At 39.2% G+C, this 15693-nt stretch overlaps 1 non-coding gene across 1 annotated transcript; it reads left to right on the top strand.

Annotated features, from left to right (window-relative positions):
• The first annotated feature begins 4697 nt into the window (after positions 1 to 4697).
• LOC132225313 (U6 spliceosomal RNA) lies at positions 4698 to 4804 on the top strand. Its single transcript, XR_009450839.1, has one exon. It is a non-coding gene; the product is annotated as a U6 spliceosomal RNA (small nuclear RNA).
• Positions 4805 to 15693: the final 10889 nt, after the last annotated feature.

Below are 15693 nucleotides of genomic sequence, written 5' to 3'. Positions count from 1 at the left end.
GAGTGGACTTCATGAGAGAGTGACCTATGCAGTTATAAAGGGCTCCTCACTCAGAAGGGGGCTCCACACTTGGGGTTTTAATATCCTTGATTGCCATCTTGGAATTCTTAATCATTTTACCTTCGAATTTGTTTTGTACAAGTGACGTCCGATGGGAAAGTGGAACACCCTTGGGTCTTAGCTCACCTCCCACCTCTCCAGGACTGATTCTGGGTTAGCTACTCCCCTGCCCCTGCCTAGGAACATGTTAATGATCAGGGTCAGGTGTGCACAGCCCATTCCTTAAGTGGTGGGAAGAGACCTGGGTAACTATGAATGTCTACATTTGTCCCAGGAGTGCAGCATTATATAGTAATTAGAGTCCCAGTGCACAGAATTCATGCACAGGTAGGGTTCCTAGCACCTGCTGACTGCCAGCCAGGGCCTCCCTTCCCCAATTGCCACCTGCCAGCTGGAGCCTTCCATCGTTCCATGCCACCCCCTGCACACATCATAGAGAGCAACCAAACTCCTTCCTGGTCAGTTGAACTCCTGAGGGGACATTTTGCATTAGATATATATATATATATATATATATATATATATATATATATATATATATATATATATATATATATATATATATATATATATGAAAAGAATATTGACAAATTGAGGCAGAGACTGCAGAAGGAAGAAAAATGCTTTTATCTTCCTGTTTGAACCAGGAGGCTTGCATTTTCACTTTGTATTGGACCATGCAAATTATGTGGTTGGCCCTGATTAAGGGCCCTGAAGAGGGCAGTTAAGGTTTGGAAAATGCCTCAGTGCAATGTGAGATGAAGTATGTAATAGGATTTCTAGGCAATGTTCATGAATTTGGATTGGCATTAATTTACACTGTTATGTATCATCACTCAAGAAGCATTCAGCATCAATTTATCCGTTACTGGTGATTTCAGAACAAATGTGATAGAAATGCAATACTGAAATCAAGGAAGCAGCCTTTTTGTGATTAATAAAGCTTTTTAATGGAAGAGCCACTAAACAATGATTCTTGGAAAGTGTTGACCGAGCACCAAAAGTGCAATTCCTCAAACTTCTGCAGAATTCATAGAGTAAACATTTAGCTTTTCAAGGCTATGTGGTTTAGATTCTCCATCATCTCCCTGTGACTCTCTCTAGTTGTAGGGCAATGGAGAATATGGATTCTGTTCTGACTTTTGTGATATTTGGGCACTATCAGTAATTTTGCATTAGGCATGGCTGAAAATAAAAACAGCATTTCATAGAAAATTTCAGTCCCTTTCTCAAAGACCCAGGAAAGAAGCCTAACCATCTTAAGATTGGAAAGATTTGCTCTGGTTCAGAAAGTCAATGACTTATTGAAAACATACATTTTTCTTTGAATCTTAACCTGGAAAACTCCACTAAGTTCACAAAGTTTCCTTGCATGACTGAAACGGCAGCATTTTGCGAGGAGGTCAATATAAACATTAAAGATAACATCAGCTTTTGCTTTTTGTTCAAGACTGTGTCTTGGTTTAACTTCACATATTGTCCCTTTAGATTGGGGAAGACAGGGATATAAAATGCATTTTCTCAGAGATGTTACTCTGAATTAATTTATTATTCAGTTAGCTCTTCTGCCAGCAATGTGTTCAGTGACTTGCCTGATTCCTTGTGCACACATGCCTTCATTCTTGTTTCTCGATACAAGCATTCATTTCCATGACTCGAGTCCAAAAAATTTATCAAATTGGAAGTGTTTAGTGTCTTTGAGAAACTATTTTTTTTGTTTCACTTGAGTTGTTATAGAATAGGCTTGCTTCTCAAAAATCTGACCTTTCCCAAGGAGAACAGTAGTTGGAGAGACAAATAAGTTGAGTACTCACTGCTTTCTGCTACTTTCTGTATCGATGCGCAATTCATGAATGAAGGCAATGTAATAGATTTGTTGTACATTTGGGGTCTTTGATCTCAACCTTCTACCAATTCTAAATTCATCTGTATCTCCTGGTTTAGGACAAATACGTGGAACAGAAACCCAAGACATGAGGAATTCAATATCAAGGCACTTGATTGTAGTTTTTCTCCAATGTTTTTAATCCTAGTTCAAGTAATTGGGTCTTTACTTGGTCCCTGGGAATTTCCTGTATGGATAGGCTATCAAGTCTTGAGGGATGGGGACCCTGGCTTGTTCTTGCCAGTTCTGAACTCAAGCTACATTCCTTTGATGAAAGCCCTATTACCAGCTACTAGACTTTCCTTGGTGGTGACTGCAAACTTAGATCTTTGAATTCTGTGTTCCTAAACCTTTTGTGGTTTTGCTCTGTATACTTGTTGGGTAATCCTTTAACAAATTGCTATCACTATGTCAACAGCTTATCAATGCCACATAACATTTATTTTCTTGGAGGCCATCTTTGTTCTGTCTAGCAGGGTCTATTCCCATTACTTGACATTTAATCAGTTTCCGCAGTCTGTAGCACACCAATTTGTCCCAGTTTTATTAATCCTTTGGCTTCCAGATCTGTCACAGGAAAAGACAGAATGATACACAGGAATATCATCAAAAGACTGTAGATTCAGCTGTTTTGAACTTGTAGGATATTAGAAGACTATATATCTATATATATAAAAGGCTAATATGCAAAGTGTTTCCTCAGGAGTTCAACTGGGAGATTGGGAGTTAAATAGCTCACTATGATGTGCACTGACCACAGAGGGTGGTGTGGAACATGGCGGGCAACCAGAAGCATCGGCAGGGTGCTGAGGGAGCAAGGGAAGGATGAGGTGGGGAGGTGGGGAACCTAATTGGCCCTTATTGCTAGCCAGGCTTAGGGACTCTACCCATGCACAAAGTCCATGAACTGGGCCTCTAGTATATATATAAAAGTCTAAGCGATCGTCCAACCCTTTAACCAATTGACTATTTGCCTGGTAGCTATGACATGCAATGACCACCAGGGGGCAGATGCTCTCAATAGTAGAGGAGGGAGCCCAATTCCTTGCAGAATTAGCCATGGGTTAGATGGCTGCTGGGGCACTGTTGGCTCCAAATCTGCTTTACCTGCACCCTGGACCCAGAGATTGGTTTCAGCCTGATCCCCTCAGGCCAGGCCTCTAGTATATATATTTGCTGTCAAGATGTTTATAAGGGAAATAAAGGTGAAATCAGCATTATGAGAAAGGTAGAGAGAATGTATTTTGTAAGCTTAGAGGTGAACAAGTGAAGTAGAAATATTTTGGTTGGTTGGCAATAAACAGAAAACATTTAGAAATATCTTAAGCAAAAAGGGAGAATCCTATATAATAAAAGCCTAATATGCAAATTAACCGAACAGTGGAATGACTGGTTGCTATGATGCACACTGACTACCAGGGGACAGATGCTCAATGCAGGAGCACAGGGGGAGCGCCGCTCAGCCGGAAGCCAGGCTCACGGTTGGCAAGTGCAGTGATGGTGGCAGGAGCCTCTCTTGCCTCCGCTGTGGGTGGGTGGTAAGGAACGAGGGGTCCCTGACTGCGAGATGATTGGGCCTAAGTCAGCAGGTGAACATCCCCCGAGGGGTCCTGGACTGTGAGAGGGTGCAGTCCGGGCTGAGGGACCCCCCCCCCTCAGTGCATGAATCTCATGCACCGGGCCTCTAGTTTATTATAAAGAGGTATGTGGAATTCACAGGTATAAATATAGCACATCTTTGAGTAAGTGACTCACTTGTCATCTCTCACATTTGTTTTTATTTATACATCTGCTTCATTCTCTGAATACAAGTCCTCGTGGCTTTTAAGATGACAAACAGAAAATATGATCTTTTACAAAGCAAACATTAAACCCTGGCTGGTGTGGCTCAGTTAGTTGGAGCATCATCTCATGCACCAAAAGGTTGTGGGTTCAGTTCCTGCTCAGGGCACATACTTAGGTAGTGGGTTTGACCCTTGGACAGGGCTCATACAGAAGGCAACAACTGATGGATGTTTTTCTTTCCCATTGATGCTTCTCTCTCTCCCCTCTCTTTCCCTCTCTCTAAAATCAATTAGCATAACCTTTCGTGAAGATAAAAATAAGCAAACATATATTTGATCCTATAACTCCTTGCTTTAAAACCCTCTGATGGATTCCCATTGCACCTAGAATGAAAAAGTCCTTAACATGCTCTACAAAGCCTTATGTTATCTGGTCTCTACCTACTTCTCTAACCTCATTTGCTACCACTTCTTTTTTTATTCCTTTGTCCTAGGAAAAGGCAGAATGATACATAGGAAGATCATCAAAAGACTGTAGATTCAGCTGCTTTGAACTTGTAGGACATTAGTACACAACTTAGACTCCTGCTTTTGAGTCTTCAGATTTTGTTTCCCTTACTTTTTATTACACTTCCCCGTCCCATTTTTCTAGTATATATTACTTTCTGAAATTATGCGGTTCAAGAATTTATCTGTTTATCATCCAATACCTTCCAAGTTGTGAGCTGTATGAGACCTAAGGCATTGCTGTGCTTTTCATTCTTGTAGCTTCAGTACCTAGAATTATGTGTGGCACATATTAAGGACTCAGTGAACATTTGTTAAACCAATTAAAAGAATAAGGTGATAGAACATTGAGAGTCAGACAGCAGAGTGACCTGGCATTAGGGAGAAAGAAAGGCATAAATAATAATAATGTTATTTAACGATATAGAATGTATAAAAACAAACAATAAATGGTAAGTCATGTGCTTGCTTTGGAAGCACATATATTAAAATTGGAATAATACAGAGAAGATTAGCATGGCCCCTGTGCAAGGATGACATGCAAATTCGTGAAGCGTTCCATATTTTTTAATTAATAAAATGCTAAGTCATATTAGCTAATGTTTTTTGAATACTTTCTCTCTGTTTGATGCTGTTCAATGAATGTGTTAATTCATGTAATCCCTTGAACAATCTTATGAAATAGATCCCATTATAATCCCCACTTTAAATCTGTGGAAGCTAAGGCATGAAGATGCTAAGTGATGTGCCCAAGGGCAAACAGCTAGTAAAACAGAAAGACATGATTCAGGCTACAGACCTAGATAGTCCCAGTCCACACACAGTACACCTAATCTCTAATGAATACTGCCTACCTTGATTACATAGCAACACAAACTTGATCCTGAAGCAAATTCTCCTTCACACGTTCTCTAGCCAGAGTTATAGGGCCTGAATATGTAAATTAACTTAAAGGTTAGAATAAGTAAGCATATACAAGGGCAAATCAAAGTGTGTGAGAGGTGGGAGCCAAGCTGTCTCAACAAAATAAATAAGGCTCAAAAATTAAATTAACTAACTTTAGGGATAGCAAGTGAACTCACTGAAAGTAAAATGTGAAGGTTTACTGTCTTTAATTGGTGGTCTCTTAGAATGAAGTACACAGTGCTGAGATTTTAAAACATACTGTGTGTGTGTGTGTGTGTGTGTGTGTGTGTGTGTGTATGTGTGTGGTCACATTCAACTACTTCATAGTTTTTCTCAAAGTAGGGCAATATTAAATTATTTCGCATTTAGTAGTATAAACCTTCATCCAAACATGGAACATCTTTTACTTCTCATGTAAAGTGAAATTAGTGTCATAAAAGAGCTACTGGAGTATAAATATTGAAATTACTTTGGGATACAACAAACTTTAGACCAAACAAATGAAAAGAAAGAAAGAAAGAAAAAAACCAAGAAAAGAAAAAGTGCTTATCATAAGAGCATGTGAAAGGGATAGGAACCATCCATTAAGAAGACATTAAAATGGAAATCTCGATTCTTACTATGAAATGCTGAATGCCTTTTTTACAGTGTGTGTTGTTTACCACAAGATGGCAGCTAAGGGACTGTCATTTGAATATGGCAAAGGTAGGTAGGCAGTGTTGTGTAGCAATCCTTTCTTTCTTTAATGAAGCACAAATTTGATTTCAAATTTTGCTTCTAACAATATGAAAATTTATCAAAACCATGGTGCAGAGGGCCTTGCCATAAAATATATAGAATGCCAAGATTTTTCTGGGTTTATTGATCTTTAAAGTTATTGGGAGGCTGGTATTGATTGTCAGCCAAGAAAAGCCGTGGACAGGGCTTATTTAAAAATAAAACAATGGAAAGCACAAGCTATATGAAGAAAATGTGCCAGGATCTTGGAGAAGAATGGATTGTTTGAATGAGGAGCCAGGCTTCATTATAGTTAATTGATCATTCCAGCAATGATGCTCATCTTGGTTGTTAAATCAATGTGTCAGTAAACTCCATCAATCATTAAGAAAGCCAAACCATGAGAAGACAGCTATTTTAGAAATTGATCAGGCACAAAACATTATTCCTTTCATTTCAGCCTTCTCCATGAAGTCCTTTCTCACTTCTGAATTTCTATCACTCTTGCTGCCCAAATCACTCACTTTGGGATTTAATCATGCCTGGACCTATGTTGTTGTGTGTCTTTAGTGTGTTTATTTTTTATTAGATTATAAAGTGCTTTGCATAAGAAGTGTATCTTGCCGGAACCGGTTTAGCTCAGTGGATAGAGCGTCGGCCTGCGGACTGAGGGGTCCCAGGTTCGATTCCGGTCAAGGGCATGTACCTGGGTTGCGGGCACATCCCCAGTAGGAGGTGTGCAGGAGGCAGCTGATCGATGTTTCTCTCTCATCGATGTTTCTAACTCTCTATCTCTCTCCCTTCCTCTCTGTAAAAAATCAATAAAATATATTTAAAAAAAAAAAAAAAGAAGTGTATCTTACTTTTTCATGCTGAACATGTGGTTCACCTAGCAGCATGCTCAGTTACAGGATGGTCATAGTAGCATGGGCAGTATAATACAGAAATTAAGAAAGTGTACCCTGGAGCCATACTGCCTACATATATATCTTATCTCTGTGTAACCGTATACAAGTTATTTAACCTCTCCGAGAGTTAATTTTCTCAATAGTAAATGATTAGCAGTTAATATAAGTATAAGTTTTAAAATAGTACCTGGTGTGCAGTAAGTTCTTTATTAGTCTTTGCTATCAATGATTGGAGAGTCTCCTAATATGAGAGGCTTGATTTGCCCTCTTGTGTTGCCTCCTGGTAGATGAGTAAACCTGGCACTGGGAATCCAACAGCTCTCTACTGGTAAACCCTCTGGTCACAATTACCCTAAGTGATGTTTCCTTAAGAGAAAGAAAAAATTTAGTCATAAGTACCTGAAAGTCCCATAACCTGTTCTATAAGGAGTACTTTCTTTCATACTTCCTGGAAGGAAGTTTTCGTCATTTTGTAATTTATAAAGTTGACGCACCACTTTGGAGAGACTTGCTCTCTAAGAGTGAGGTCTGTTGTTTCATAATATGGTCAGCTCTGCTGAAGTGCTGGTTCAGTATTGCTTCTTGGACTGTGTCTTGTTCCAGCCATATAATGGTGGGGAAAGGGGTGGGCAGAGTGCGGGAACTGGTGACAATGGAGGATAATCAATATTCATTGAAATTTACTAAATGTTAAGTCTTTTGGTAGGAGCTTCCATTTGCAGTGTCATATGTAATTGTCACAGTTACTAGTCACATTTTACAACCGAAAAATCCGAGATTCAGATAGTGTGTAACTTTCAAGATTATTTATACTGGTGGCTGCTTTTACACGTGGGTTCACCTTTAACCCTCCCAACACCTCTCCTCCATCTTTGTGATCCTTTTAGTTCTGCATGTAAGAAAGCAGATAATTCTTCCTTAGAAGATAACATACTGGTCCACCCATGAAGAATTTGATCTTCTCTTCTCAGTGTTTCTACTGTATTTTTATGCTGTTATTAAAGGTTTGGATATATAAACATATATATAGGGTTGGCAGATTTAGCAAATAAAAATGCATACATGTCCCAAAGATTGCATGGGGCATACTTATACTAAAATATTATTTGTTGTTCACCTGAAATTTAAATTTAAATGGGCATCCTGTATTTTGTAAATATGTTCCTCCCTCCACACTTTCTTCTCTCACTTCCTCCCCATATAGTTTCACTCCCATTTATTTGGAGGGTGAGGGTACCCCAGGGCTTCCCATAGTGCCTACATAAAAAGGTGCTCAAATGTTGAAAGGAAAGAAATAATTTCTATGGGATGTCAAATTACTTCAATTAGTTGTGTGCTATGATATATTGGTGTCCATTATAAAAAAAAGCTGGAGGCTGAAAAACAGATAATCTCCAGAATTCACTATGAGTTACACTTGAAAAAATAAAGCAATCATTATCTAGCAAATTAAATTGGTCAATATCAGATAAATTACTCTACAAGGGTAGGTTTGAGGAACACAAATCATGTTGAGTTCTTTAGTTTCCATTTTCACTTCTGAAGAGCTTGGTCTCATAGAAGTGGGTCTATCCAAGCCTCTTCCTTAGACTCCCAAATGAAATAATCCATATGTAACAGTTTATAACCTCAGTTATCAACTCATATTGGTTTCTGTTTTGATTGGAATTCTCCTGTTAATGTCACCAATCTTTGTTCTTAACCATCTCCTCTTTCCATCCCTGCCTTTAGCTTCTCAAAATGGATACAGGGTAACTGAAATGCAAAGAAATTTTTTCCAGAGTTTCTTCTTCATTTGTTTTTTGCTCATGAATCTCCAGCTGTGGTAAACAATTTGTGTTAAATTAGTGAAAACATGTATATCATTACATGTATCTAAATGCTTCTAAAAAATCATTTCTTTCTGCAATATAATGGCTAGTGTTAGAATTATTTCCAAAATGGAAAATGACAGCATTTTTGGAAATAGGAGGTTTATTATTTTTATTTTTTAAATGTTTTCATGTGTCTCCTTTTAATCTTTTTGCATGTGTGCATATACATTTTTCTTACTAAATTTGTATCATATGTTTTATCTATTGTTACATCATATCAGATAGTTAATTATCCTTTGAAATAATGTTGCTTGTGGCTATTAGTATTGCACTCATCTTACACTTTATTTTATTTTTTTAAAATATATTTTATTGATTTTTTACAGAGAGGAAGGGAGAGAGATAGAAAGTTAGAAACATCGATGAGAGAGAAACATCGATCAGCTGCCTCCTGCACACCTCCTACTGGGGTATGTGCCCTCAACCAAGGTACATGCTCTTGACTGGAATCGAACCCGGGACCTTTCAGTCCGCAGGCCGACGCTCTATCCACTGAGCCAAACCGGTTACGGCCCATGTTACACTTTAACTAAACGTTCTCCTATTATAATTTATTGGAAGTAATGCTACAGTGAACATTCTTGCATTTTATATTTTTCTTTAAATGAACCATTGTGAGATAGTCCTAGGAGTAATGTTACTAAAATACAATAAATTTTAAATCTTCAGAGTTGTAACTTCCCCCAAGATGAAATGAAATTGATAATTATTAAATCAATTTGTAATTTCATTGATGGAAAATATTTTAAATAGACATTATCTTAAATAGACATCCTGCTGAGGACTTACAGATAAGCTCATCTGTGGAACTGTATTAGGTTTTTCTAAAAATAAAATTAGCTAATTTTGTGCAGCATTTACAGTCTTATTACTCTTAACAAAATTCAAAACTCCATTTTAAACCTACTAATGTAATAGCTGTTCTGCAGGGTAGAATAATAAAAGCTACTTACACAACTTGGAGGCTATAATTATGATGGGCTATGGCTCCAACTTCTATAGGAGAATGTGCTCTATCCTACCAAATGGAGAAAACTTCACAGCAAGGGTGGGGAACCTTTTTTTCTGCCAAGGTGATGCAGAGTTAGCTATTTAGATATTTATAACAGAATTCGGGGGCCATACAAAATTATCAACTTAAAAATTAGCCTGTTAGAATCTAAACTCAGGGGAGAATCAAGATGGCAGCATAGGTAAACGCTGGTACTTTTCACGTCCCATAACCACATCAAAATTACAATTAAAATACAGAACAGGCATCATTCAGAACCACTTGAAAACTGGCTGAATGAAAGTCCTACAACTAGAGAAGTAAAGAACATCAAAACTGGCATGAGGGGCAGATGCAGGACAGGTGGGTCAACACCCATGTGTGGTGTGTTTTTAATTGGGATGGAAATCATCCCTGTGGAGGCCTCCTGTGAGGAGTAAGGGGTCCCAGCCCGACACCAGACCCCTAGCCCAGGGCTCCATAGCTGAGAAGAGAAGTCCCTGTAACTTCTGGCTGTAAAAACCAGCAGGGATTGTGGCTGAAGGACACAGAGGCTGCTGGAGACTCAGGCAATCCCTCTCAAAGAGCCGGAGCAGGTAATTACACAGCCCTGCTCATTCTAGTGGTAGCACTGGGGAAACCAGGGGTATAATGGGAGGAACTGGATTGTCTGGCATCAGGGCAGCAACTTTGGGGAAGCCTTCTCCTAGATAGAGGTGCTCATGGGGATCACTGGCAGCAATATCTGAGCTTCCATCAGCATAGCCCATACTGTTTGCTCTGCCCTGGTGATTCTCTGAGGCCCCGCCCCATCCATCTTGCAGCCCTACCCAAGTTGTTTGCAGCAGCTTTTCCATATGAATGGCCTGTCCTGGCTCAGGCTTCAGACTTTGCTAAAGTCTCTCAAACAAGCAGCAGCTGGCATCAGCATGCCTCATACCTATCAATAAGATGCCCAAGACCGGGCACTAGCACCAGCCTGCCTTGCTTCACAGCTGGGCCTCACCTAGGGATTTCCAAGCCCAATACAAATAGAAGCCATCTGCAGATTTCTATGTAGCTCCTGCTGGGTGGCCTCAGGCAGTGGCTGACTTTGCATCTCCCTGAAGACCCCAAAGCCAGTGTACTCAGTGGTCAGTGTCAGACCATAGCAGATTATAACTCTACACATCCACAAGCAAAACACTTAAGGGGCAGACTCAGTGAGCATCAAAACCCCATTGAAACAAGTCCTGCTCCATAGGGGGTGTCTCCTGCACAGCAGCTCTTCCACTGTAGTTGCAGCTGATCCTAACAGCCAATTTGCCTGGATGTCAATTCCTCCCAGTGACACCAACAGCAATCAAGGCACAACTACAAGACTGTGCACACAGCTCACACAGGTGTGCACCTAGAGGTCCCATGTGACTATGGAGACTGAGCTCCTGGGCCCTACAGGACACCTATTACACAAAGCCACCCTACCAATTCCAGGAGACATAGCAGTTCTACCTAATATATAGAAACAAACACAGGGATGCAGTTAAAATGAGGAGACAAAGAAACATGTCACAAATAAAAGAATGGAAGAAATATCCAGAAAGAGAAATAAATGTAATGGAAGAAAGCAAACTATTGGATTCAGAGTTTAAAGCAATGGTTATAAGGTTGCTCAAGTGTTGGGGTCCAACCCCAGCAGGTCCGGGGGTCCCCAAAGGTGTGGACGGAGTTGGCGAAGAAGGAATGACACGGAGACAGCGTTCAGTTGATCAGCAGCCTAGCCAGGATCTCTAGCCACGATCTCCAGCCAAGTTCTGTCCAGGATCTCCAGCCAGGTTCTGTGTTTTATAGTCTTGTTACATCTGTATTTATACCAGTTGATTTTAATCCTATCAATCTCTATTCTAAAGGTTAGGGCGTTTCTTATCTCCATTCCAGGGAGTAAAGATTATGTAGCTTAAGCATGAGTGTTCATAGTTAAAGTGATTAACTACCCGCCTTGCATTTAGTTAAGGGGTTTTATTCCCTCCCTAACTTCAGGGAAAAATCCCTACCTGGGGAAACAACCTTTCTCAGAGAGGTGACCTTGGTTAAAACACATAGCACCAAGAAGGGGAGCAAACATATTAAGAACAGTATGCCATATACACCAGGTCCCTTGAAACATATGATGTGCAGATGTTTCTTCCCTGCAGTGACTGTGTCAAGCAAGAAGGATGGACTGGCTTCTGGCACTCAAGGATCTTTATCAGAGCTTCAGTGGATTCAAAGAGAGCTTCAAGGGACTTAGTGAAACTTTCAAGGATTTTAGTGAGAATTTCAAAGACATGAAAAAGGACCAGTCAGAAATTACGTATACACTAGCTGAAAAAAAGAATAATTTACAGGGCCCTACCTGGTTTTGCTGAGTGGATAGAGCATCAGCCTGTGCACTGAAAGGTCCTGGGTTTGATTCCAGTCAAAGGCTCATGCCTGGGTTGCAGGCTCGATCCCTAGTAGGGGGCATGCAAGAGGCAGCCAATCAATGATTCTCTCTCATTACTGATGTTTCTATCTCTCTCTCCCTTTCCTTTCCTCTCTGAAATCAATAAAAAAATATTTGTTAAAAATAATTATTTACAGTGATTCAACAGTAGAGGATTCTGAGAACCAAATCAACAATTTGGAATATGATAAAGCAAAAACACCCACTCAGAAGAGCAAAAAGAAAAAATCAATAAAAAATATGAAGATAGTGTAAGGAGCCTCTGGGACAGCGATGGTGAACCTTTTGAGCTCGGAGTGTCAGCATTTTGAAAAACCCTAACTTAACTCTGGTGCCATGTTACATATAGAAATTTTTTGATATTTGCAATATCAAAAAATATTTGATATTTTGATAGTAAAACAAAGACTTATATTTTTGATATTTATTTTATATATTTAAATGCCATTTAACAAAGAAAAATCAACCAAAAAAATGAGTCCGCGTGTCACCTCTGACACGTGTGTCATAGGTTCGCCATCACTGCTCTGGGACAACTTCAAGCATACCAACATTCACATTATGGGGGTTCCAGAAGGAGGAGAGAGAGAGCAAGATATTGAAAACCTATTTGAAGAAATAATGACAATAAAGTTCCCTTACCTGTGAATGAAATAGACTTACAAGTCCAAGAAGCTTAAAGGGTCCCAAACAAGAGGAACCCAAAGAAGCCCACACCAAAACACATCATAATTAAAATGACAAGGGTTAAAGACAAAGAGAAAATCTTAAAAGCAGCAAGAGAAAAGCAGTTAGTTACCTACAAGGGGGCACCCATATAACTGCCAGCTGATTTCTTAACAGAAATTTTTCAGGCCAGAAGGGAATGGTAAGAAATACTCAAAGTGATGAATAGCAAGGACATACAACCAAGATTACCCAGAAAAGCTATTATTTAGAATTGAAGGTTAGATAAAGAGCTTCACAGACAAGAAAAAGCTAAAGCAGTGCATCATCACCAAACCATTATTACTTAAAATGTTGAAGGGTATACTTTAAAAAAAGCAGGAGGAAGAAGGAAGTAGAGGAGGGGGAGGAGGAGGAAGAAGAAGAGAAAAAGAAGGGAAAACATGAACAATAAAATGGAAATAAATACATATCTATCAACAATTGAGTCTAAAAATAAAAATAAATGAATAAGGAGTCTAATGAACAAAATAAACTAATGAATAAAATAGAATCAGAGGCATGGAAACATGGAACAGGCTGATGAATCTCAGAGAAAAGCGGGAGGCAGGGATTAATCAAAGATCTTATAGGAATATATTCATTACCTGTGGACACAGACAATAGGGTGGTGAAGGCCTGGGGCGGGGTAGGAACTGGGTGGAGGTGGGCAATGGGGGGGTAGGGGAGGGAAAGAACACCTATAATATCTCAGCAATAAAGATTAAAAAAAAATAGCCTACTATATTTTGTCAAACATTGAATTAACTCAACACTAATGCCTTGGCAGAGCCAGACCAAATGATTTCACAGGCTGGGTGTTTCCCACTACTGATTTACAGAAAAAGCATTTATTTGAAAGAAAATGGGTTAATTTCTAATACATTTACAATTGCTTTCAAATTTTCAGTATCTCTGGTCTCCCTCAGAGGATGTTAACCAGCATGTAAGCAAGCAAACTCCCATAAGCACAAAGTCTCCAGATACAGTTTCCATTAGCTTCTATTGCCCAGATGTCAGGGGTGTATGAGACATTAAGAAAGGAAAAATGGGTGCAGAGGATGGAAGCAGGGTTCTACATGGAATCTTGCTAATATTGTTGTGAAAATATTTCTTTCTCAAGGAGTTCTGTTTTCATCTTTTCTCTCTTGGGCCTCTCTTATATCCATACTTTCCAGGTAAACAACCCCCAAACCTCCTGTTACTTTTTAGTCTCCTGTAGACTGCTCTAAGTCATGATATGAACACAGTACAAAAAGCAGAAGGTATCACATGGATAGAAAGTGCCAGAACCAAACCTGGGCACCATGTGCCTCTGCAATGTTTATGGTTTTTGTGACTGGCAACTACTTCCACCCCAGGCATAGTTCTGTATATGTTTCTGTGGATGCGTGGAGGGTGTGGGAAGGAGGGAAGATCTACATCAGAATGATCTGCTTCCCTCCTCTGCAGTTACAGAAATTATTGGAAGTACTTCACAGGTTCCAGATGGAACAAAAGTATCTTGCATTTATGGAGGCTGTGCTGTCACAGAGGACCATAAATGATCCTTAAAGGAATACTATTTGGTTAAGGTAAGGGCATCTCTTTTTTTCTCATAAGAAACTGAGGCTCAGAGGAGTCAAAACTTTTCCCAAAGCCACACATCTCATAGAATATGGATGCTCAATATCTTACTTTCCACTTAGTCATTAGTGGAGCAAAAGACCATTCTTCTGTAACTGCTGTTTTTCTTTTTCATTTCTTTAAATAGAATTTTTATTGAATTTATTGGGGTGACATCAGTTAATAAAATTATATAGGTTTTTAGGTGTACAATTCTATAATACATCATCTGTATATTCTATTGTGTGTTCACCATCCAAAGTCAAGTCTCTTTACATCACCATTTATCCCCGCTATACCTTTTTCTACCTCCCCCATCCCCCTTCCCTTTGGTCATCACCGTACTGTTGTTTTTCTCTTCCCAGCCCTCTCTGTCTTTTCTCCATTTTACTGACCACACCTTTACTTCACTTTGCTGATCCTGGCAGACAGCCAGTCCTGTTTAACAATGAAACTCATTTTACTCACAGGTTCTTTTGCCTATGGTGTCAGTGAGGCATCTTTCTAGACTAGTCCTGGATGTAAATAGAGTATCTTTTTTGCACCAAGAATTTTGGCACATTTCCTTTTCCCTATCCTATTGTAGTGAGGAATATCAAAAGACAGTTTACCTTCTCAAGACCACCACATATTGCTAACTTCCTGACCACTGACATTGGGATTTTCCTTACTTTAGTCTTGTCTTACAGTATACATCATATAAAAGTAGAAGTGTGGTAGGTACTCACAGATAAGGCAGCATTTGAATAAAATATAGAACCTTTCCCTAAACCTTGAGTGATTAGCTGCCAAGGCTCCCTGGCTAGTGCTTCATTAACCTTTATGCAACTTTAATTGTTCTTACCTAATCAACTCACAAAAATGATTAAGAAAGCCTTTTTTGCTTTTAAGAATTTTTTTTTCTTCTTCTCATGTTTGGAGCTCCTATATACATCTGATACACTGAAGCCACCTCTCTCCCCTTCAGCTTTGCCTTATAGAAATATGATTACTTAATATACTTTATAAAGATTCAAAGCCTCTATCTAAATATCATCTCTAAGTTATAACTTTTTCCATTCATTATATTGTAGCATATTACATTTATATACCTAGTAGAATTTCAACTAATGTTTGGATCCGGATTTCTCAAGATGGATATAATAATTTTACAGTGCATGAGGGAGAGTGTCTATCAAGGTGAGAGTTGGGAGAGACTAAGGGGATGATGAATCAGTAGAAAGTCTAGTGGATGGAGTGCCTCTGCTGGACTTCTATCTATACTCCTGGAGTCTAAAATTTTTGTCT

This window comes from Myotis daubentonii, chromosome X (assembly GCF_963259705.1).
Source record: "Myotis daubentonii chromosome X, mMyoDau2.1, whole genome shotgun sequence".
Taxonomy (NCBI): domain Eukaryota; kingdom Metazoa; phylum Chordata; class Mammalia; order Chiroptera; family Vespertilionidae; genus Myotis; species Myotis daubentonii.
Note: the sequence above shows the minus strand (reverse complement) of the source record. Positions and strands in the feature narration are given on the sequence as shown.